Below are 26,547 nucleotides of genomic sequence, written 5' to 3'. Positions count from 1 at the left end.
AGTTTCGGGACCACAAATGCGATCTGAAAAAATAATTTATTTTTATTTTATTACATGGTCCGTAATATGTTAGGAATGTCTATGAAAATTTTGATAATAAAATTTTATTGATTTAGTGCTTAATACGAGATGGACTACATCACATAAAATGCAAAAGTTGTATTCTAGTAGCTAGAAGGATTAAATAGCTATGGAATTTAAAACTTGAGGTCCTTATATGATAATTAGACCATTAAAGAAAAGTATGTAGATATTTTAGTGACTCATCCATGGAAATTTAGAAAAAAGGTAAGGACTAAATTGGAATTTGAAATAATTTAATTAATTAAAAGATGAAAAAAAGAAAATATCATCATATTTTCTCATTTTCTTCCCCAAAAATACATGAAAACCCTAGAAGAGAGAGAAGAAACTTCCATGGCTTAATTGGGTAAATTTTCTTGTCCTGTTTTTAGTAATTTTGATATTTTTGAAACCGGGATAGCTTAATCTATCTATTTGGAGGATCAATTTGAAAAGTTATCAAGGTATGGAAATTAGGTCATGGATGTATATGCTGAAAAATTGAAATTTATGGTAGAAAATGAAAGGTTGTTGATAGATAAACAACTTTTACAAAGTGATTTTTAATGAAAACATGATTTAGGGACTAAAATGTAAAGTTGTGAAAATTGATGAAAAATTCTGAAATTTATAGAAAATATGTGCTGTAAATTCTATATTGAAATTTCAGTTAGGCTTAGATTAGGGAGTAAATTGCATAAATTTCATTTTCCGAGCCTAGGGACGAAATTGGAATTTATGAAAAAGTTAGGGGTAAAATGGTAATTTTTCTTAGGACGTAAATTGAGTCCAAATAAATATGGAATGTGTGAAATTGATGATTAAATTTATTTATATAGATCCAAACAACACAAATTCGAGGTTAGATCGAGGAAAAGAAAAGGTTTCGGATTAGTAGATTTTATACGCAAACCAGTGTTGAGGTAAGTTTGTGTAACTTAATCGAGAATGTAAATAGGTTAACTTAAATGTTGTGTTTGTATGGAATGTGACTTATATTGATGCGAATTATTTGATTGCTATGATGAGGAATTGAATACAAGTTCGAAAATGCTGGAAAAAGGGTAAAGTCTCGTTTGAATATTGAATTCCGATGAATATATGTGCTTTCCCGAAATGAATGGGGTCCTGCATTTATTGCTGACTAGATTTTGTTTGAACGAGTAATCTTATTAATCTCATTATAGAAAGGTTTTAGCCCTGACGGGTAATCCTGATATAATCTCTCTCGAGCATATGTTACAATTAGGGTTTAGCCTGGACTGGTAATCCTAATTGAGCTCTTTTAGGCATATGTTACATAATGGATTTACCCTGGAATGGTAATGTTGTAATACGGTATGTGGCTCGAAAGTGTGTTCTATGATTGAATGCCCTAAAGGGTACTCTTGAATAAGAATTGACAGGTTATTGAATTGTACACCTTGAGTGTACTACTTGAGTATCCATTGCAATTTCAGTGATTCAATGGACAAAACTCTTGGCATGAGAGAATTATGAGATGAAATGATAATGTCTTGAAAGAATATTGCATTATGAGCTCATCTATGCTTACTTGATGTATATGAAAATTTTGTGACTAACATGTTTGATTGAATGCATGTGTTTAGGCAATTTTACCATGGAAAACATGATATTGTATGCTTAGATTTAATAAACGAGATAGGTAAGTTTAGTTTCCGTTATACGAACTTACGAAGCATGTAATGCTTACTCTGTTTTATTTTCCATTGTTTTATAGTGCTCGGAAGCTCGCGAAGGTTGGAGATCATTGGAGCATCATCACACTGTCCACTAACTTATTTTGGATATATAGTAAAATCATTTTGGTATAATGGCATGTATAGGCTAATTTGGCCATAGATGGCTTAAATATGTGGTTTGTAATCTAGCCATTGGAATGACCAGTAATGGTTGTTTTCAAAATGTCATACTATGGTAGCTATATACATGTTAAATTGTTGTTCAAATTATGCCTATCATATGGAATATGCCAAGGAAAGATTATAAACATTTATGCATGTAATGATATGACATGTTGAATGATAGAGTTTGCTTAATTTGAATGCTTGAAATGATTTGTAATTGGCTGTGAGTTTAAGTATAGGTCATTGGTGTGATTTTGGGTGAGAAATGAAGCTAGAAATGACTTTATTTTGTCCACAAGACACACGGGCGTGTGTCTAGACCGTGTGTGACACATGGCCTGATAAATGGGCATGTAGTTTGGCCGTGTGTCCCCTGCACCTTAAATTTGAGAAAACAAAATGCTTAAAATTGAGCACACGATCAAAGACACGGGCGTGTTTCTCAGTCATATGTGCTACACGGCCCAGAACACGGGCATGTGTCTTGGTTGTGTGAAACTTGCACCTAATTTCGAAAGAAATTAATTAACCATACGATCTAGCACACGGGCGTGTGGCATGGCTGTGTGCATAGGTCAGAGAGTTACATGGGGTCAAACATGGACCGTAGCACGGGCGTGTCTTAGGGTCACAGGGGCGTGTCCCTTGTGTAACATCCCAAAATAGGTCCTAGTCAGAATAGTGGTTTTGGGACCACAAATCCGACATCAAAATATTTATTTTATGATTATTATGAGGCATAGAATATGAGTATATGCATGTGTTAAAGTTTCATGAAGAAATTATTTGAGTAAGGTGTTCAATTGGAAATTAGTGACTAAATTGAATAAATTGCAAAACTTGGATTCTAGAAGAAATTTGCATGAAATTGCTTTAGATTATAAAATAGAAGGTCTTGGGGAGTAAATTTCCCAATTTCTAAATTTTTGGACAAAAATGGGCTTGCATGGATGAAATTTTAAAGAAAGGGCATGAGGACATTTTGGTCATTTGGTTTTTAATGAAATAAAATGGGAGAAATCTAACCAAAATCAGCCATTCTTCTTCTCTATGCTGGCAAAATTCCCTTATCTCCATATCTAGGGTTTTCAAACATTTGAAGCTCAATAGTAAGTGCTCCCAATCCCCGTTTTTAATGTTCTTTGTATTTTTGAAATCCTGGTAGCTTGTTCTCTTTCTTTCTACCCATATTTCATGCTAGGGTTTATGTTTAAAAATTTACCCATGCATGAGTTATTTGTATTTTGATAGATTATGGAGGAATATGAAAGATGAATATGTGCTAAACATCTTTTCCTAAGTGATTTTCATGAAAGACCCTTGTAGGGACCATTTTGCAAAAGTTATAAATTGTGTGCTAGAAATGAGAAAATAATGGGAAATGTGGGTTTCCATAAGAGAGAAAAGTGTTCGACTAGGCTTGGGTAAGATGGAAAGTGCATGTGTTTCATTATACGAGCCTAGGGACTAAATCGTAAAAATGTTAAAGATTAGAGGCAAAACGGTCATTTTGACTGGGGGTGAGAATTAGACTTGTAATGTATAATGTGGGGGTATTAATGATATAATTTTGTTGTTATAGACCTCGAGGAACAAATTCCAGAGGTTGATCGAGGCAAACGAAAGGTTTCAGAATAACCGAAACACAGCTTTGAAACAAATACCAAGTAAGTTTGGATAACTTAAAGTAAACCCCTAATATGCATATTTGTATGATTTATTTGTAACACCCTTATCCCGTAACCGTCGCTAGAATAGGTAAGGGGCATTACCGGACTTGTAACTCATGTCAGAACAGTAAAATTTTGAACTTTTTCTTGAAATAAAGATCGTTCATTTAAATAAGTACTAAGCACAGCCAGAGGTAAAATTTAAACTTCACTAAGTAAACATTCAAAAGATGCCATTTTCGCATGGCTTATATACATTAACCAAAATTATTCTTCCGCCACTAGTCTATTCTATACATGCCATAAAATAATTCTAAACATAACAGTAACAAGCGGTGGATAGTGATAGTGTGACTAGTTGCTGACGATCCCCGAGCCTGTAGCTTCGCAATGAGATCTATAAAACTGAGGAAACAGAGTAAACGGAGTGAGCATTACAATGCTTAGTAAGTTTTAAGCAGTGTCAACAGATAACAATCAAATTATAACATAGTTGTTCGTATATTTTATTTCATTCTTCCTTCGGGCATACCATCCCTTTACCGAATGTGCACATCTCATCATATACAATAGGTAGATAAACTTTCACATAAAAGTGAGCTCATATGACATAGATATATTGTATGATTTCACATAACCTCTCACACTGATCCGATGTCACATAATCATAGGAATAGTCTCATAGATTGCTCTCGTATGCATCACATAACTACCTTATGATTTAGTTCAAATCAAGCTCACATATAAACTTGGAGTACATACCTGTTTAACCTTTCGCATTGAATATATTTATAAGCAATTCTTATTACGAAGTCTTATAGCTTTAACCTCTACTTGGATTATCGGCGAGACCTTTAGCTCAGACGAAATCTCCACACGAAGTTATCGGGTCTTACCCGGACAAAATCTCCACACGTAGTCATCGGGTCTTACCCGAACATAATCTCCACACGTAGTCATCGGGTCTTACTCGGAATATATTTCCAAGTTTCATGTACATTTAATCACATGTTACAACATTCACATCGTCTGTTATATTTGTAATTCATTTTCCTCATCAAATATCTAATAATACACACCTTTCACATTTGGTCGTTCGGCCACAATATACGCACATCGCCTACATATTTCACACTAGCCATTCGGCTTTACCACATATACATATCTCATATATATATTTCACATTGACCATTCGGCTTTACCACATATGCATATCTCATATATATATTTCACATTGACCATTCGGCTTTACCACATATGCATGTTCATATTCACCACATTGGCCATTCGGCCTTATCACACATATGCATGCTCACATTCATCACATTGGCCATTCGGCCTTATCACATATATGCATGTTCACATTCATCACATAAAATCCTAAATCAAAATATAAATTTTCATGTATTCACATCACAATTATCCAAATATACTTCACATACCACATATACTATCATGTATACACTTTGTCTTGGCCGAATCTACATCAATCATTTTCCAATGAATAATTCAATTTCACGCCATACTATCATTTCATATTCGAATACTCATAAACTTACAATTTCACAAATTTTAATATCAAAGATCCGTCTAACACTCATATATCGTTTTACAATATCACAATTTAGAATTCACTTATGGGTTTAATCAATAGCTTATGAGCAACTAAAACAAGTTTTATCCATGTTTACAACAAAATCACATATTCACTATGAGCTGTTTTCCTGAGCAATAGTCACTAAATTATTTATAACTGGAGCTACAAAACTCCAAATCACTTTCCGTTAATTTTCCATGAATATAGACTCGTATATATTCCATCCATAAAATTTCCAGAATTTTAGGTTTGGCCAATCAATACCATATTTTTCTTAAAGTTTCCCTTGTTTCACTGTTTGACTAATCTGACCATTCTTCACTATGAATCAAATTTTTCATTGTACAGAATTCATAATGTGTTCTATTTGATTTCATTTGAAACTAGACTCATTAAGGAGTATAAGCATATAAATCTTATCTTATAACCATTTTTGTACAAATTATAATGATTTTCCAAAAACAGAATAGGGGATTTCGGAGTCATTCTGACACTGTCCCACACAACTTTAAATATCTCTTTATAGGAAATTTCTTTGCTTCCACGGTCTCTTTTATAAGAAACTAGACTAACTAAGCTTTGATTACATATTTTATTCAGCCTATAATTCTACACCAACATTTTATAGTGATTTTCTAAAATCACGTTACTGCTACTGTCCAAAGCAAATTATTACAATTTGCTCTTAAATTTCCAAGTCCAAACACTTATGAACTTACCATTTGAGTTTAAGACATATCATGGCCACATCATATCTTATTAAATCAACTCATTATGTCCTATTATGATTGAATTTACTCAACGTTTAATCACTTAAAACTTACCTCGGAAGTGGTCGACGATTAGATGTCCACGGCTATTCGTTTACTTTCTCTTTTCCCCTATCCGACTTTGATCCTCTTTGCTCTTAAGCTTAAGTAAAACAATAGATTTGCTTAAGTACTTAAACAATAGATTTGCTTAAGTACTTAAGTAATATTATTCACTTAACAATCACATTTGGCAAGCACATATCATTTAATCTTTGATTGACCAATTTAACACATACCAAAATCCTATCATACATCTAACCTTTATCTCAATACCAAACCGAGTTATAAGATCATACATTATACTAAGCATATCATTAAACATACCTATTCAATTTAGCTAATTTCATAGCCGATTAATCACCTTACCCCACATTACTCAATGCCGAATATTAACCCAACATCACAAGCATAATCACCATGAAACTTACCTTAATACACATTTTATCCCATTGCCGAATACATATATATCATCAAACAAATATTTATTATAACTCAATACGCATCCATCGTTTACTCCATAACTGAAACACCATCATATATAAATATATACCTTGAGATAATATATATGTCATACCAATACATCATGTGCAAATATATATATGTGCAAGAGCCGAATCACAAAGTTGATTATAACCACCTCATATATTTTCATCATATACCTGAATGCACAAGTACATTATAATAACTTCCAACTCAATTCATGTTACAAATTTATACTTCACAAGAACAAATCATTAACCAAATATAAACATATATCCAAAACACAAATCTTACCTACCATGTAATAAGCATACCAAACTAAACTCTTTCTATGTTCAAATATAACCTAATATCATTTAATACCAAATCATGTATATTTTATTTTTACATGAACCATAGCCGAATCACTTTAACCATGAGTAATATAACAAACATAAATCATACTTATGGACCTAAGGTAGAACCAAGAAAGGAACTCATAAATATCAAGATGTAAGCAACTACCATTGTTCATCTAGATTTAGCATGAAACACAACCATCACCCTTATTAATCTCCATAGCCGAAAACCTTACTTATTCCAAAATCACAATTTCAACATGGGTTACCAACAATAACTTGATATCTCACTCAATATCAACTAGGATTTCAAGAACTAGTATCAACTTCCTTACCTTAATATTGACCTAAGATGACCGATTGCTTCACTCCTTTCTTCCTCCTTTCAATTCGGCTAAGAATAATCAAAGAACACAACTTGTTTTCATCACCGAATGCTCTAGTTCTCTCTTTTTTTTTCTTTAGAATCGGCTAGGAAGAAACATGGATGATGATCTCTTTTTTTTTTCTTTCATCATCCTACTAACCATTATTATTTTATCGTTTCTAACATAAACCATTAGCACAACATGTTTTATGACATGTTTTGCCCATCACCCTTTGTCATGGCCGGCCACTAGTAATTAAATGGGGGAAATTGACATGCAAGTCCACCCCTTTGATTACATGCACTAATAGATCCTTATAGATTAACCTATCATATTTCAAAAGTGTCACACATAAGTCCTATTGACTAAATTCACATGCAATTTACTAAATCGAAGCTTAAAACTTTCACACATTCATAATCAATATTTTAGACAATAAATATCATATTCAAATAATTTGGTGACTCGATTTAGCGGTCCCGAAACCGCTTTCTGACTAGGGTCACTTTAGGGGTGTCACATTATTAATGCATTTCATTTATTATTGGCATGAAATATTATAGAAATGCATATTTGATGTTAACATGTGAAAAATATTTCGGTTGAGGTTGAAAAAGGGGATTCGATGGATAAACACTGATTGATATGTGTAACGAGATCCTGCATGTGTTGCAGTAAGGATTTTGCTTGGACGGGTAATCCGTTGATCTGAAATATTGAAAGGATCTAGCCTGGACCGGTGTTCCTTTGAACGGTCGAGGCTCTCGAAGAATATGAGTGCATTATGGATTTAGCCCAGACGGGTTATCCGATTAGGGTCTGAATTTAGCTTGGACTGGTAATTCAGATCCAAGCTCATTAAGGGTGTTTGTCGTATTAAAGGATTTAGCCTGGACTGGTAATCCCGCCATAAAATGTGAGGTTTGTGGGAGTGCGTATAAGGGAATGATCATTCGTATAAATTAATGATTAATGGGTATTCCATCGAGATTAACATGAGATGTTTGTGTAAATGAGATGTTGAATGATGAGCTCATCTAGTTGAATTATATGATACTTGATTATGTTACTAACTTATTGATTGAGTGCATGTAATAGGGAACGATTTAATAATTGTTGGTTTCCTTATCTATCATGGATGCATGTTAAATACTTGGTAAGTTTACTTTCCTGTTATTCGAGCTTACTAAGCATGTAAATGCTTAGCCCTCTCTTTTTCTCTATCTCACAGAGCTCGAGGACTCACAAGGACTGGAAGACGATTGGAGAGTCGACACACTATCAATTAGTCAAGCTTTGGTATAAAGACGTTTTTATTTTTTTCAATGGCATGTATAGGATTTTTGAGTATTTTGTTATATGTGACATTTGATTTGCCAAATGAAGGCATATAAAAATATGTTTATCTTTTTGTATATGGCCATGAAAATTGGCTTAATTAAAGTAGCCTATGACCTACGAATTTTTGTATGGTTTTACTTATAAGTGATGGGTTGTTACGAATTGGTAATGAGTTACATGAACAAGCCAATTTCGGACGAATTAAAGTAACACGGAAACCCATAAACACTAAATGGGAAATAACCTTTCATGTATGAAACCAATGATATGAGGTTTCTGTACAACTAGTTTCATCAAGATTATTTACAAGTGTATAATCATGTTTTCCTTCGAACTTGGTAACCACTAGGTATATAAGGAGTAGAAAGGGGTGACTTAAGGCTTGGAAAATAGCCTATTAGTGTAATATCCTGATTTTGGGCCTAGTCGAAATAGTGGTTTCGTGACCACAAAATCTGAGATAGAAATAATTATTTTATGATTATTTTAAGGTCTATGATATGATTGCATGATTGTGTGAAAATTTCGTGAAGAAATTTTATGCATAAAGTGCTTAAATTGAAATTAGGGACTAAATCGAATAATTTGCAAAACTTGCATTCTAGAAGTTTCTAGTATGAAATTGTTTTGAAATATTAATTAGGAGGTCTTAAATAGCAATTTTACCAATTTATAAGTCTATGGACAAAAATTGGACATGGATGGAATTTTTGGAAAGTTTAGTAGTAAGGGTATTTTGGTCATTTAGGGGTAAAATGAATTAAAATACAAAATTAAAAGCCAATTTTGCTCATCTTCAACCCCATGGCCTAATATAGAAAGGAGAAACCATGGATAGGGTTTTTCAAGCTTCCAAGCTCGATTGTAAGTCCGTTCTAGCCTCGTTTTTAATGATTTTTACATTTTTAGAGTCCCGGTAACTGGATTTAGCTTATTCTAGCAATAATTTAACCTAGGTTTTATATTTGGAAAAATACCCATAGGTGAAATTTGTGTATTTTGGTGTTTTATGATAGAATATGAGGTTTTAAATTATGTTAGACAACTTGTGCTACTCGGTTTTAAGTGAAAACGAGCAAAAGGGCTTAATCGGTAAAAATATCTAATAGTCATAAGTACATGTTAGAGTGAGAATTTGATGTTTCCATAGAATGGAAAAATGATCAACATGTCACAAAACATAAGAAAATAGGCTGAAGTTTGATTTACGAGCTTTGGGGCAAAAGTGTGAATATGCAAAAGTTTAGGGGCAAAACTGTAATTTTTCAAAAATATGATTTTGGTTCAATTTGAATAATGTGAGTCCTAATTAGACTATATTTTAAATGATAGAGCAAGGAAAACTGAAATTCGGGCTAAAATGGAAAAATACCAAGTTGTGGACGAAATGGTAAAAGTAGCCATTTTCGCATACGAGGTAAGTTCATATGTAAATGTTGGTAACATAGTTATTATTTTAAATTTTTTTATGTTATTTAAATTATATGATAATTATTATGAAATATTATACTCGTGATAATTGTTTGATAATATGTCAAATTTTGTGATATACTTGGAAAATGTGAAATACTGCCGAGTATCGGTATCGGCATTCCGTAGAAGATGGTTGAGACACATGATTGGGAAAAGGTCCCGTTGAACCTTAGGAATGGATTAGGATAGAAGTGACATGTCACTAGGATATTTGGGCATCCGAACTCGTTGAGTTGAGTCCGAGTTCACTTATGGATGCGAATGTCCGAACTTGTTGAGTTGAGTCCGAGTTCGAGAGATGTAACTAGGCATCCGAGCTCGTTGAGTTGAGTCTGAGTTCGCTTATGGGCGGGTTACATAGTAGCTTGGCTACATATGTGGCACTTATGTGCAAACTTTCCATGTATCCGAATTATATTCCGATGTGTTCAACGGGTAAAGTTCTACTCAAATGGAGGAATACTAGAGATGAAAGGGACGTATTGGTGAGTGTTGTGAAATGGATACATTGAACAGGTATGTACTTAACCCTCGAGTTGAAAAATCGATATAACAATAATATGGTAAGATGATAAATGAAAATATGATATGAATGTCTTGGTGATGATTATGCAAATGATGTTTTATGTTTGCTTATATGGTTATGTTACTTGCTATTTGCATGTGAACTTACTAAGCATTTATGCTTACTCCATCCTTTTCAGTCCTTGTAGTTTTGACAAGCCAGCTCGGAAATCGGGAACGGTCGGAGGTTCGCTCACACTATCTGTATACCATCTTGGCATAATGGCTTGTATATTTTGAGTACGGCATGTATAGCATTATAATCATTTTTTATATATGGTCTTATGATATGGTTATTGAGTGGTATGGAAATGCTTGGTAATGATTAGCCATTGGAATGGCTAATCATGATCATTTTTGGTGTTATGTATGTCAAATTGCTAGCTAATCCATGGAAACCATAAAATAGGTAAAATTTACCATAAAATAGATTCTAACAGCAGCAGTGATGTAAATTTGAAAAATCACTAAAAATAGTAGAAATGGAATTAAATGATGAGTATGTTATGAAATTGAATCTTAATGAGTCTATTTTCATATGGGTTGAACAAAACAGGTATATGATTATATTTTATGAGATATTTGAATTTTTGTGAAACAGGGCCAGAGTGATTTCTGGATCCCCTGTTCTGACTTTAAAAATTTATCATAAATTGTAAAAATATAATTAGAAGTCATTCTTTATATGTACAGATTCCTTATTGAGTCTAGTTTTAAGAGAAACAAACTTCATAGTAATTGCAATTCTGTACAGAGAGATATCTGATTCGTGATACATAGAGGTCAGAGCAGTCGAACCCTGAAAAAGGGGAGACTTTAACTAATAAACTGTACTAATTGGCTCGACCAAAAATTCTATAAAACATTAGTAAATAGATAAATGAGTCTATTTTTAGGGAAAATTGACGGAATTGGGTTTCGAGTTTCGTAACTCGAGATATGAATTTTTAAGCGACTGTGACGCAGATTGCTAGTTTAACTGGAAATTTTAAAAATAAATTGTTTGAGCTGTTTAAGTAATGAATTAAGTCTGTTAACACCTCGTGTTCGACTTCGGCGACGGTCTTGGGTACGGGGCGTTACAATTAGAGTCCACATGGTCGGACACACGGGCGTGTGTTTAGGCCGTGTGTGACACACGATTCCTTCCCATAGGTGTGGGCTATGGCCGTGTGTCCCCTGCACTTAAAATTTTAAATAAAAAACGCACACGAGTAGGCTACACGGGCGTGTGTCCTTGCCCTGTCTAAAAGACATTGTTGTCTACGGGTGGGCAGCACGGGCATGTGCCACGGCCGTGTTGATAAGTCAATGTTGCACACGGCCGAAGGGCATGAGCGTGTCCCAAGTCACACAGGCGTGTGAGTCCACATGGCCCATCTACACGGGCGTGTAACACTTTAAGAGAAGAAAAAATTTTCTGAGGAGCCCAAGGTTTATCGAACGTGCCAGAATTTGTCTCGCATTGCCTCTAGGTACGTTATAGACCTCGAAGGCATATATAAGGGACGAGATATTCATGGTTGAAAGGTTTTAAATTTAAGCAAAAATTTGCGACCCAAATAGTGTGTTATAAGTGTAAAGCCCCGGTAATGCCTCGAACTCTACCCGGCGTCGGATATGGGTGACAGGTGTTACATTTTGTGGTATCAGAGCTAGAGTTTAGTCGGTTCTAGGACTACCGTAGAGAGTATTGAGGTTTGTTATACATGCCATTATTCGAATATTGATAGTGTGACGTCTCCTAACTGTTGAAATTATTTTGAATATAGTAAATGTCTTCCAATCGAGCACAAGATGAGTCCGAGGGAGCAGAGATCCATGCTCCAGCTTCCGTACAACGAGTTGTATCTAGTAGTAGTAGAAGGCTTATGTCAGAAGGCCGAGAAGAGGCCCGAGCTGCCTTCTTTGATATGATGGATGAATGGTTTGGGGATTACCTGAGAAATCGCCCCAACATACCAAGAACTCCCCCGCCCCCTAATCAACCTGATGATGATGTGCCGCAAGGTATGGCACCAGTTAGAATTGGTAAGGCCCCTGTAGATAAACTTAAAAAGTATGGGGTCGAGGAATTTAGAGCTAAAGTTGATGATGAAGCTGAAATAGCCGAGTTCTAGCTCGAGAATACTACGCAAGTGCTAGATGATTTGTCGTGCACACCCGAGGAATGTTTGAAGTGTGCTGTGTCCATTTTGAAGGACACTGCATACCATTGGTGGAAGACCGTATCCTTGGTAGTGCCGAAGGAAAATATTACTTGGGATTTCTTCCAAGCAGAGTTCAGGAAGAAATACATTAGCCAACAGTTTTTGGACTCGAAGCAAAAGGAGTTCCTGGAACTCAAACAAGGGAACAAGACTGTAGCGAAATACGAGAGAGAGAGAGAGTTTGTACGACTAAGTCAGTACACAACTGAATGGGTCCAAACAGAATCGGAACTGTGTAAACGCTTCAAGGAAGGCCTGAATGAGGACATCAAGTTGTTGATTGGGATATTGGAAATATAGGAGTTTGCTGCATTGGCCAATTGAGCCAAGAAGGCTGAAGAACTTAATAGTGAAAGAAAACAAGCTAAAAGAGAGGCTCAAGTTGTGAGCAAAAGGTCTAGCGGTAAAACACTCTCGTTCTCTACGAATAAAGCCAGGAGCTAGCATGAACGCTCTATTTCATCGGTAGAATATTCGGGTAGAGCGAGAAGCTCTAAACGACGAGGTCAAAAGTCTTCCTCCTCAATGGTGACTAGTGTGGGGAGTGTAGATGGCCAAAAATCGACGTGTAAGAGTTGCAACAAATTTCATTTCGGAGAGTGCCGAATGAAGAGCAGTACATGTTTTAGATGTGGTTCTCTTGATCACTTTCTCAGAGACTGCCCAGAGCAAGCAGAAAAAGAAATGGAAGTAGCCCCGAAGTTGACTACTCCCATCCCACGAGGTAGACCTCCGAGATACCCTGGGAGTGCTAGTGGCAGTCGAGTTGTGACTAAAGACACTGTAAAATCAGAGGTTTGAGCCCTGGCAAGAACGTATGTGATACATGCTCGAGAGAAAGCCTCTGCTCCTGATGTTATTATGGGTACTTTCTCTCTTTTTAATACAAGTGTTGTTGCTTTAATTGACCCGGGGTCGACGTATTCATATATTTGCATGAGATTGGCGTCTAGTATGAACATACCTGTTGAGAGTATGGAAGATATTATTAGAGTGTCCAACCCACTAGGCAAGTCGATCCTAGTTGATAAAATCTGTAAGAATTGACCTTTGACGATTTGAGGTCATTGTTTCCCGGCTAAATTTATGTTGTTACCATTTGATGAATTGATGTAGTACTTGGTATGAATTGGTTAGCACTGCATGATGTAATTGTAAATTATGGTAGTAAGAATATTAAATTGAAGTGCCCAGATAGTGAGATTCTACGGGTTGATTCAAGAGAGTTGGATACGCCTCCGGTTGTGATCAAGACAATGGTTGCTCAGATATATATGAGAAAAGGGTATGAAGCCTATCTTGCATTTGTATTGAACACTAAGGAAACAGAGTTGAAGATTGAGTTTGTGCCTATAGTATGTGAGTACCTAGATGTATTTCCAGAAGAATTACCCAGATTACCTCCTAAGAGGGAAATAGAAGTTGGTATTGAGCTGGTGCCAGGGACAACTCCGTTTCTATTGCTCCGTACAGAATGGCACCAACTGAGCTGAAAGAGTTGAAGGCATAGTTGTAAGAGCTGACAGATAAAGGATTTGTAAGGCCAAGTTTTTCACCTTGGGCTGCCCCCGTATTGTTTGTAAAGAAGACAGATGGATCGATGAGGTTATGTATTGATTATCGGCAACTGAACAAGGTAACTATCAAGAATAAGTATCCTTTACCAAGGATAGATGACTTGTTTGACCAGTTGAGATGAGCCACCATGTTCTCTAAGATAGTCTTGAGGTCTGGCTATTATCAGTTGCGAGTTAAAGAATCGGATGTACCTAAGACAGCTTTCAGAATGAGGTACAGTCATTATGAATTTCTCGTCATGCCGTTTGGGTTAATGAATGAACCAGCCGTATTCATGGATCTAATGAATAGGATCTTTTAGCCATATTTGGATAAGTTTTTTGTTGTGTTCATTGACGACATCTTGATTTATTCCAAAGATGAGTCAGAATATGCAAAGCACTTGAGAATTGTGTTGTAGACTCTGCGGGAAAAGCAACTGTATGCTAAGTTTAGCAAGAGCGAGTTTTGGCTTTAGGAAGTTGGATTTTTGGGTCATATTGCTTCGGGTGAAGGCATCCGAGTCGATTTAAGTAAGATTTCTGCTATCGTCAAATGGAAACCACCTAAGAATGTAACCGAGGTTAGGAGCTTTTTGGGCTTAGCCGGTTACTATCGGAGGTTTGTGAAAGGATTTTCTATGATAGCGACCCTGATGATGAAGTTACTACAGAAAGACGTTAAGTTTGAATGGACAGAGAAGTGTCAGCAAAATTTTGAGAAGTTAAAGACACTGTTAACTGAAGCTCCTGTTTTAGTATTGCCTGAGTTGGGAAAAGAATTTTTAGTCTACGGTGATGCATCCTTAAATAGACTGGGTTATGTACTTATGCAAGATAACAAGGTAATAGCCTATGCTTCACGACAGTTGAAGCCGCATGAGAAGAACTATCCTACACACGACCTAGAACTTGCCGCCATCGTTTTTGCTCTGAAAATTTAGAGGCATTATTTATATGGTGAGACTTGCCGCATATTCACTGACCACAAAAGTTTGAAGTATTTGATGACTCAAAAGGAATTAAATATGAGGTAGTGGAGGTGGCTAGAGTTAATCAAGGATTACGAACTGATCATTGACTATCACCCGAGAAAGGCGACTGTGGTCGCTGACGCGTTAAGCAGAAAATCCTTGTTTGCATTAAGGGCCATGGATGCTTGTAACACCCCTTACCCGTACCCAAGGCCGGGATAAGGTACGAGGTGTTACCGGACAAACATACAAACATTAAACTAAAATACGGGCCATAAAATTTCATTCATATTTCAAAACATTCATTCACTTACACATAGTCCCTTATTTGAGTCTACGAAGCCCAAAACATACTTTAGAAAGGGTTCGAGACTAAACCGAGAACTTACAAAAATCTTGGAAATGTCATGCTTTAAGGCTCCACACGCCCGTGTCCCAAAGTCGTGTTCCATACACGGCTGGGACACATGGTCGTGTCTCTGCCTGTGTGGAATATACCTAGGCTATTTTCCAAGCTTTGGTCAACCTTAATCTCTTACACACTTATAAAAAATCAAAAGCATATAACATGGTATTCATTTAATGATTAAATATTCTCAATTAAACCACAAACATAGCATTTGTATGTCATCATACATGTGTATCTCATAGTCATTTTACCTTGTTTATTATAGTACCAGTTATACATTTATACCAAGATTATCATCTTACCAAATATCTTCAGCTTAATCATCAAGCATTCATATTTAAAACTAGATCATATCTTTATAAAATACCACAATTTAGATGCACAAAATAACATGTTTTCCTGAAACATTTCAATTCAACTCCATACCCAACAAGCATTACATTGAGACTAGTCATAGACTAGTCATATATATATATACAAGTCATGATACATATCATTCTCTTTCTGTTTTCTTATAAACACATATAATTTATTTCATTATATCAATATTTCATATACCATAGTTTCCATGTATTCCACATATATTTATTTTCCTCCTCCTCCTCTGTATTCCACATCCTTAATGTATATAGCATTCTTGTAAGTACGATTTCACAATTTACTAATAAATGCTCACATCAAACTGTCCACACTAGTCACAGTCACTTACTTATTTATAATTCGAGCTAAAGAGCTCCAAATTAAGATCCGTAAATTTCCCCTGAAACTAGACTCACATATCTTTCCACCATAAAATTTTCATAATTTTTGGTTTAGCCAATTAGTACAGTTTATTCATTAAAATTTCCTCTATTTTACATTCTGACAGTTCTGACCTCTCTTCACTAAAAATTAATTATCTCACAATACAAAAATCAGATAATGTTCTTGTTGATTTATATTGAAAATAGACTCATTATAGATTTTAAAAATATAAGTTTAAGCCTCTAATTATTTTTATCCAAATTTTGCGATTTTCCAAAGTCAGAACAGGGGATCACGTAATCATTCTGAACCAGTCTCACAAAAACATAAATATCTCAAGATATAGAACTCCTTTTCTTGATATGTTTATTTTATATGAAAATAGACTCATTAAGATTTAATTTGATATCTTATTCAGTCTCTGATTAAATTTCTACTATTTTTGGTGATTTTTCAAAATCACGTCACTGCTACTGTCCAAAACAGTTTTATTGCTAATTCACTCTTTCACACTTTCTTTGTATTAACCTCATTTTAACATACATATCACAAATCATTTTCACCGCATTTCATACATCACAAACTTAGGCCCATGATCACAAGGTCACCATAAAATCATCCTCATGTATAACTTACTTGTTTATAACCTTACCACATCCTGGTCACTTAATGAACACATCATTCACATAACCAAGTTCATGCACTTATTCATCACAAACTCACAAAGCAATACATAGAGAGTCTCTTGTTGAACACTTCGGATCAATCCTCGATACTTGGTGGTTTCAGCACATAGCTCCACCCATCATATAGTTCGGCTTTCTTGTACACATGGTGAACACTCAGTACCACCCATGTGACCTAGCCAATTTATCTCATAGCTCTCTTGTCTACATAGTGTCCTTCACCTGGAACCACGCATGCGACCTAGCTACATATATCCTGTAGCTCTCTTGTCTACATGGTGTACACATAGTATCACCCATGCGACCTAGCTACATCATAATGTCTTGTAGCTCTCTTGTACACATGATGTGCACTCAGCACCATACATGTGACCTAGCTACACACTATCTGTATCATCCAATCTTTCTGAAGGTTCAACCGGGATTTCTCTCTCTTTTCCAACAATTTCACCAATCAAGTAATTATCCACAAACATATTTCCAATATTATTATAAAATATCATAATACAAGTAATATTGATGTATTACTTAAATATAAACTTACATCTCATTTAATTTCAAGGCAATAACATTAAATTACACATTGCCTAATTAAAAATCATATGAACTTACAATTTCCCATAATATCCATAATCATAGAAATCACATTTATGTATGATAATTCAATGCACTTCATCTACCATAGACATATTTTTAAATCAATTCATAAACTTGGCACCATAATCATTTAATTTAACATAATTCAATTAATTCACTAAATTTAACTTTCAAATATAAATTACAGCATTATTGCTATATTATTATCATACCAACTTACACACTTTCAACACTTCGGAAATTATAATAAACATATCAATTTTACATTGAAACATGCATAAATTAATGCTTATTATACATATGAACTTACCTCGATACTAAAACGATCATTTTACCAACTTTCCCAATTTTCGATTTTTCTCTCATTCTAGGTTCAAATCTCATTTTCTGGGATCTAAAACATCATATTTTACTTTTTTAATTAATTTACTATTCAAAAAAGTCCTTAACTCAAAATTTGGAAAAATTACAATTTTGCCCCTAAACTTTTGCATATTTACACTTTTGCCCCTAGGCTCGGGAATTAAAATTCATCCCTAATTCTTATGTTTTATGACATGCTGATCACTTTTCCCTTCTATGGTAACATCAAATTCTCACTCTAACATATACTTATGACTATTAGGTATTTTTACTAATTAAGCCATTTTACTCGTTTTCACTCAAAACCGAGTAGCACAAGTTGTCTAAGATAATTTAAAACCTCATATTCTATCATAAAACAGCAAAATAAACACATTTCACCTATGGTTACTTTTCCAAATATGAACCCTACCTTAAATTATTGTTAGAATAAGCTTAATTAAATTACCGAGATTCCAAAAACGTAAAGAACTTGAAAAACGGGGTTAGAACGGACTTACTATTGAGCTTGGAAAGCTTGAAAACCCTATCCATGGCTTCCCCCATGCTAATTTCGGCCTCAATGAAAAAGATGAGTCAATTTTGGCTTTATTTTCCCTTTTTTTTATTTCTTTTAATTACCAAATGACCAAAATGCCCTTCCTTACTAAACTTTCAAAAATTCCATCCATGTCCAATTTTTTTTCATCACTTAGAAATTGGTAAAATTTCTATTTAATACCTCCTAATTAATATTTCAAAGAAATTTCATACTAGAAACTTCTAGAATGCAAGTTTTGCAACTTATTCAATTTAGTCCCTAACTTTAAATTGAGCACTTTATGCATAGAATTTCTTCACGAAATTTTCAAAAAATTATGCAATCATATCATAGACCTCAAAATAATCATAAAATAATTATTTCTATCTCAAATTTTGTGGTCCCGAAACCTCTGTTCTAACTAGACCCAATTTTGGGCTATTACAATGCTCGTTTGGCATTGCTTGATGATGGTTCAGTCTTGGCTGAACTAGAGGCTAGGCTGACATTCCTTCAGGAAATCTATGATGTTCAAACTAATAATGATGACTTGCAAGCTAAAAGAACTCAATGTGAGTCTGGTGTTGAGTCAGATTTTTGAATTAGTCTTGATGGATGTTTAATGTTCAGATATAGGGTTTGTGTACCCAAAAAAATAAACTTATTTGGAAAATTTGTGTACCCAAAAAAATGAAATTATTTGGAAAATTTTGCAAGAAGCACATAACAGTCGTTTGTCTATTCACCCGGGAAGTACCAAGATGTACAATAATTTAAAGAAGATGTATTGGTAGAATGGCATGAAAAGAGATGTTTCTGAATTTGTATCAAAATGCCTTGTATGTCAGCAAGTTAAAGCTGAACATCAAGTGCCTTCAGGTTTGCTACAACCTGTGATGGTCCCCGAATGGAAGTGGGATAGAGTTACTATAGATTCCGTGACAGGATTGCCATTGACTCCGAAGAAGAAAAATGCGATATGGGTTGTAGTGGATAAGTTAACGAAGTCGGCTCATTTAATTCCGGTAGGGCAGATTACTCCCTCGATAGATTGGCCGACTTGTACATTTCTGAGATTGTAAGATTACATGGGGTACCATTGTCGATTATTTTAGGCAGAGACCCAAAGTTCACTTCAAGATTCTGGAAGAAGTTACAAGAAGCCTTGGGTACGAAGTTGAGTTTTAGCACAGCTTTTCATCCTCAGACTGATGGTTAGTCTGAGCGGATGATTCATATTCTCGAGGATATGTTGCGTTGTTGCATCTTCGAATTTCAGGGTAGTTGGGAAAAATACTTGTCGTTGGTAGAATTTGCCTACAACAATAGTTTTCAAACAAGTTTGAAGATGGCACCTTATGAAGCCTTATATGGTAGGAGATGCCGAACTCCATTGTACTGGACGGAACTTAAGGAAAATCAGATTCATGGAGTTGATGTGATTAAAGAAACTGAAGAGAAAGTTAAAGTGATACGAGACTGTTTAAAAGTGGCATCAGATAGGAAAAAGTCATATGCTGATCTGAAAAGAAAGGAAATTGAGTTTCAAGTTGGAGATAGAGTATTCTTGAAAGTGTCTCCATGGAAAAAGGTGTTGAGATTTGGCCAGAAAGGCAAACTGAGTCCGCGATTTATCAGACCGTACGAGATCATTGAAAAAGTTAGACCGTTAGCCTATCGCTTGGTATTGCCACCTAAACTGGAAAGGATTCATGATGTGTTCCGTGTATCTATGTTAAGGCGATACCGATTAGACCTCTCTCATGTGACTTCGCTGACTGAGATTGAAATTCAACTGGACATGACTTATGGAGAGGAATCGGTTAAGATATTGGCTAGTGAAGTTAAACAGTTGAGAAACAAATGTGTGGCTCTAGTAAATGTTTTATGGAATCGACATGGTGTGGAAGAGACTACATGGGAGCTGAAAGAAACCATGAGAATCCAATATCCGAACCTGTTTACTGGTAAGACTTTCGAGGACGAAAGTCCCTAAGGGGGAAGAAATGTAACATCCCAAAATAGGGCCTAGTCAGAATAGTGGTTTTGGGACCACAAATCTCACATCAAAATATTTATTTTATGACTATTATGAGTCCTAGAATATAAGTATATTCATGTGTTAAAGTTTCATGAAGAAATTATTTGAGTAAGGTGTTCAATTGGAAATTAGGGACTAAATTGAATAAATTGAAAAACTTGGATTCTAGAAGCAATTTGCATGAAATTGCTTTAGATTATAAAATATAAGGTCTTGGGGAGTAAATTTCCCAATTTCTAAATTTTTGGACAAAAATGGGCTTGCATGGATGAAATTTTTAAAAAAAGGGCATGAGGACATTTTGGTCATTTGGCTTTTTAATGAAATAAAATGGGAAAAATCAAGCCAAAATCAGCCATTCTTCTTCTCCATGCTTTCGAAATTGTCTTGTCACCATAGCTAGGGTTTTCAAACATTTCAAGCTTAATAGGAAGTGCTCCCAAGCCCCATTTTTAATGTTCTTTGTATTTTTGGAATCCCGGTGGCTTGTTCTCTTCATTTCTACCCATATTTCATGCTAGGGTTTATGTTTAAAAATTTACCCATGTATGAGTTATTTGTATTTTGATGGATTATGGAGGAATATGAAAGATGAATATATGCTAAACACCTTTTCCTCAGTGATTTTCATGAAAGACCCTTGTAGGGACCATTTTGCAAAAGTTATAAATTGTGTGGTAGAAATGAGAAAATAATGGGAAATGTGGGTTGCCATAAGAGAGAAAAGTGTTCAGCTAGGCTTGGGTAAGATAGAAAGTGCATGTGTTTCATTATACGAGCCTAGGGACTAAATCGTAAAAATGTTAAAGATTAGGGGCAAAACGATCGTTTGGATTGGGGGTGAGAATTAGACTTGTAATGTATAATGTGGGGTATTAATGATATTTTTTTGTTATAGACCCTGAGGAACAAATTTCAGAGGTCGATCAAGGTAAACGAAAGGTTTCGGAATAACCGAAATACAGCTTCGAAACAAATACAAAGTAAGTTCGGATAACTTAAAGTAAACCCCTAATATGCATATTTGTATGATTTATTAATGCATGTTGATTTCAGTTATTATTGGCATGAAATACCATAGAAATGCATATTTGATGGTAACATGTGAATTGAGGTTGAAAAAGGGGATTCGATAGGTAAACCCTGATTGATATGTATAACAAGATCCTGCATGTGTTGCAGTAAGGATTTAGCCTGGATGGGTAATCCGTTGATTTGAAATATTGAAAGGATCTAGCCTGGACGGGTGTTCCTTTGAATGGTTGAGCCTCCCAAAGAATATGAGTGCATTATGGATTTAGCTCGGACGGGTAATTCGATTAGGGTCTGAATTTAGCCTGGACTGGTAATTTAGATCCAAGCTCATTAAGGGTGTTTGTCGTATTAAAGGATTTAGCCTAGACTGATAATCCCGACATCACCTTATGAGTTCATAAAATAGGGGATTTAGCCTGGACTGGTAATCTGCCATAAAATGTGAGGTTCGCGGGAGTGCGTATAGGGAATGATCATTCGTATGAATTGACAGTTAATGAGACTAACATGAGATGTTTGTGTAAATGAGATGTTGAATGATGAGCTCATTTTGTTAAATTATATGATACTTGATTATGTTACTAACTTATTGATTGAGTGCATGTAATAGGGAACCATTTAATAATTGTTGGTTTCCTTATCTATCATGGATGCATGTTAAATACTTGGTAAGTTTACTTTCCTGTTATTCGAGATTACTAAGCATGTAAATGCTTAGCCCTCTCTTTTTCCCTATCTCACAGAGCTCGAGGACTCATAAGGACTGGAAGACGATTGGAGAGTCGACACACTATCAACTAGTCAAACTTTGGTATAAAGAAGTTTTTATTTTGTTCAATGGCATGTATAGGATTCTTAAGTATTTTGTTATATGTATCATTTGATTTGCCAAATGAAGGCATGTAAAAATTTGTTTATCTTTTTGTATATGGCCATGAAAATTGGCTTAATTAAAGTAGGCTATGACCTACGAATTTTTGTATGGTTTTATTTACAAGTGATGGGTTGTTACTAATTGGCAATGAGTTACATGAACGAGCCAATTTCGGACGAATTAAAGTGACACGGAAACCCATAAACACTAAATGGGAAATAACCTTTTATGTATGAAACCAATGATATGAGCTTTCCATACAACTAGTTTTATCAAGATGATTTACAAGTGTATAATCATGTTTTCCTTCGAACTTGGTAACCACTAGGTATAAGGAGTAGAAAGGGGTGACTTAAGGCTTGAAAAATAGCCTATTAGGGTCCACAATGTCGGACACACGGGCGTGTGTCTAGGCCGTGTGTGACACATGGTTCCTTCCCATGGGTGTGGGCTATGGCCGTGTGTCCCCTGCACTTAAAATTTTAAATAAAAAATGCACACGAGTAGGCCACACGGGCGTGTGTCCTTGCCGTGTCTAAAAGACAGTGTTGTCCATGGGCGGGTAGCACGGGCGTCTTCCACAGCCGTGTTGATAAGTCAGTGTTGCACACAGCCGAAGGGCATGGGCGTGTTCCAAGTCACACGGGCGTGTGAGTCTACACGGCCCATCTACACGGGCGTGTAACACTTTAAGTAAGGAAAATTTTTCTGAGGAGCCCAAGGTTTATAGAACGTGCCTGAATTTTTCCCGCACTGCCTTTAGGTATGTTATAGACCTCGAAGGCCTATATAAGGGACGAGATATTCATGGTTGAAAGGTTTTAAATATGAGCAAAAATTCGCGACCCAAATAGTGTGTTATAAGTGTAAAGCCCCGGTTGATTTTTGAAATTTTTGAAATGTCACGAAAAGTTCTTATAGTTTCCGATTAAGTCCTGATTTGATTTTAATGTTCATATTGGGCCTCCAGGATCCATTTAAGGGACGTTTTAATCTCGAAAAATAAGCAGTGATTGACATGATTTATCTGTAAATGTTCTGAAAGTTTCGGTAATGCTCCATAACTCTGTTCTGGCAACGGATACTGGTTAGGGGTGTTACAGAGGGTCTATTGTAGGTTTGATTTCTTCCAATATTGTTGAACTATTGTTAACTTTATAATTTTCCAAATAAGAAGATGATGGCCCCTTCACATTTGATGAAGCGATATAGAGTGTTGATTCTAATATCTGAGAAGTAGTTATGGAACCTGAAATGGAGTCCATAAAATCCAACTTAGCGTAGGAATTCACAGACTTACCGAATGAGATAAAACTCATAAGGTGTAAATGGATCAAGAAGAACATTAATACAAAAGCAAAGGTTTAAACCTATAAGACCAAACTTGTAGCAAAGGGTTACACTTAGAAGAAAACCATCGATTACAAAAAATCCTTCTTTCTAGTAGTTATTCTCAAGTCAATCCGCATTTTATTACCCATTAAGGCAACTCTTGATTACAAAGTTAGGAAAATGGATGTCAAGATAGTGTTTCTGAACGACTATCTTGAAGGAAGTATCTACAAGGTGAAACCCACTACATTTATAGCTAAAGGAAACAAGTATAAAGTTTGTAAATTACTTAGTTACATATATGGACTTAAGCAAGCATCTCGCTCATGGAATCAAATGATTGATCAAGCAATCAAAATATTTGACAAAATGTTGATGAACTTGTTTTTTATAAACATGTTATGGATGGAAATGTGGTCTTTCTAGTTCTATATGTCGATGATATTCTACTAATAGGGAATGATGTAGGTGTTGGAAAATACAGTTTAAAAATAGTTTTCTGTCATAGTGGGAAATTAAAATTTTAAAACCGAGTTTATTTTTTATATTTATAGCAATAAAATTTTCTCAAAAAGTACATATGCTTTGTGTAAGACATATTCTATACGTTTTCAGCTTTCAACTAAGCGACCTTCTCCACTATTCTTGTACCACAAATCACTTTGAGTGTCAGCTCGAATAATCACAAATCAAACACAGAACCAGATAAAATTTATCACTTTTAGTATGAAAGTAATTATATCTCAATAAAAATCGGTAGAATTATTATTCCTAGAAGATATAATTTACACATAGAAATTAATTTCTCATTATTTCGGGCATAATAACAATATTGAAAATTATTGTATGTATAGCTTTATTAGTACTATCTATTTTTAGGGAGATATGGGAGAATCATGTTTGAATTAGTAAAACACAAATAATATTCATTAAAAAAAAAGCTTGTCTTCTAGTTTAACTAAAAGAAGGGGGCGAGACACCTTTGTTAAATATACTAAGATTGTTGCCCCTCATATGTATTATGAGGGAATTTTAGGTCTCTCCCAATTTACTAATGTAACACCCTAGGCAAATCCCATATCAGCAAAGCATGGGAGAGACTTGGGCTAATAAAGGGGTAGCAACACTTAAGTGGTAAGAGGCCTTTTGGGGGTGTATGGGCACTCCCAAGAACAAAGCCATAAGGCCCATCTAAGCCCAAAGCAGATAATATCTTACCAAGCTAGGTGTTGGCTATGACAAGAGGGCTGTAGAAGGATGTACTTGAGATCAGGTTCGAAATCGAGGCTCAAATTTAAAAGGTATGACAATTTCAAATTCAATGACTAAATTGAATAAAATGCAAAGCTTTAGAGAGCTTTCAAAAAATGAAATTGAAATGTCATATGCATAAAATAGGATGATATAAGGTATTTGTAATTGATAAATTGAAATAAATTATCATATAGATCTGGAACTGAACCAATTAAAGGATAATCAAGGAAAAGATAAAATTACGGATTAGTCATCAACATCTTTTTCTTGTTTTTCAAGGTAAGTTCATAGGGTGTATTTACATGTAATTGTAATGTATATATATTTGAATTATGAATTTTTTTGTGAGTAAATGTAATTTGAATTGTTTAAGATTTGGTATAAAAGGTGAGATATGAACTAAATGTGCCCAAGTGAACGTATACAAGGATAGGATACAATTGGCACACCAATAGGGTTATTTGCGCACTGGTCTGGGATATATGTGATGGTATGGAGGTATTGCCATAATGGTTGGCCTTGCAATGCTGCCTTGCAACATGTCCAGATTTGGTAGTGCATAATCTCTTAAAGTACGTTCTTCTCGAACCATTTGTGGGTCTTACGGTAATTGTGGTGGTGGTGGTAAGTCTTGTAGGTTCGATTCGTTGAAGAGCGGATTGTCTCATGGTGTTCCCCACAACAAGTGCGTTATTCTATATCTGTTGTTGTCGACGATTTTTGCAAATTATTCTTTCTGAATTAGTAGTTGGCTCTATAGGTGTGCCCCCTCTTTGAGTCATACACTAAAACCATAAAGAAAAATAAAAATGTTAGTAAAGAGAAAAAAAAACTAGAACTAAAACTAAAACTAAAAATAAAACTAAAACCGTATCTATAATTTAAAAATTTCTAATTCTTTTATTAAATATAAAAAATAAAAATAATTTAGTAGCATTTCCTCCCCAACAACGGCGCCAAAAACTTGACCGCCTCCGGACGTCATATAGATGTTAGGCAGTTTCTGCAAGTATACGGGTTAGGTTGTAATATAGTTTGTACAACGAATTATGGAAGTACTCCGAGGATTGTACCCAAGAGAGGCAAAACTAAATTAATTCTAACTTCGACATTAATAGATCTAATTAGTACTTTAACTAAATTATATTACGATCAACCATCAAGTGAAGAAAAATTATATTGTATATAAAAAAATTGCATTAAAATAAAGATGGAAAACTAATTTGTAAACTGAATCAATTCAAAGAACGGAAGACTAACTCGCTTCGATGGTCATAACTAATTCCTATTTCGGGTTCTATTCAATCAACTAGTCATTAACCTAGCAGGATCTCTTGATCTTGCACTAAACTAATAAGTCAACAAGAACTACTTATCT

This window comes from Gossypium hirsutum, chromosome A04 (genome assembly GCF_007990345.1).
Source record: "Gossypium hirsutum isolate 1008001.06 chromosome A04, Gossypium_hirsutum_v2.1, whole genome shotgun sequence".
Lineage (NCBI taxonomy): Eukaryota > Viridiplantae > Streptophyta > Magnoliopsida > Malvales > Malvaceae > Gossypium > Gossypium hirsutum.
Note: the sequence above shows the minus strand (reverse complement) of the source record.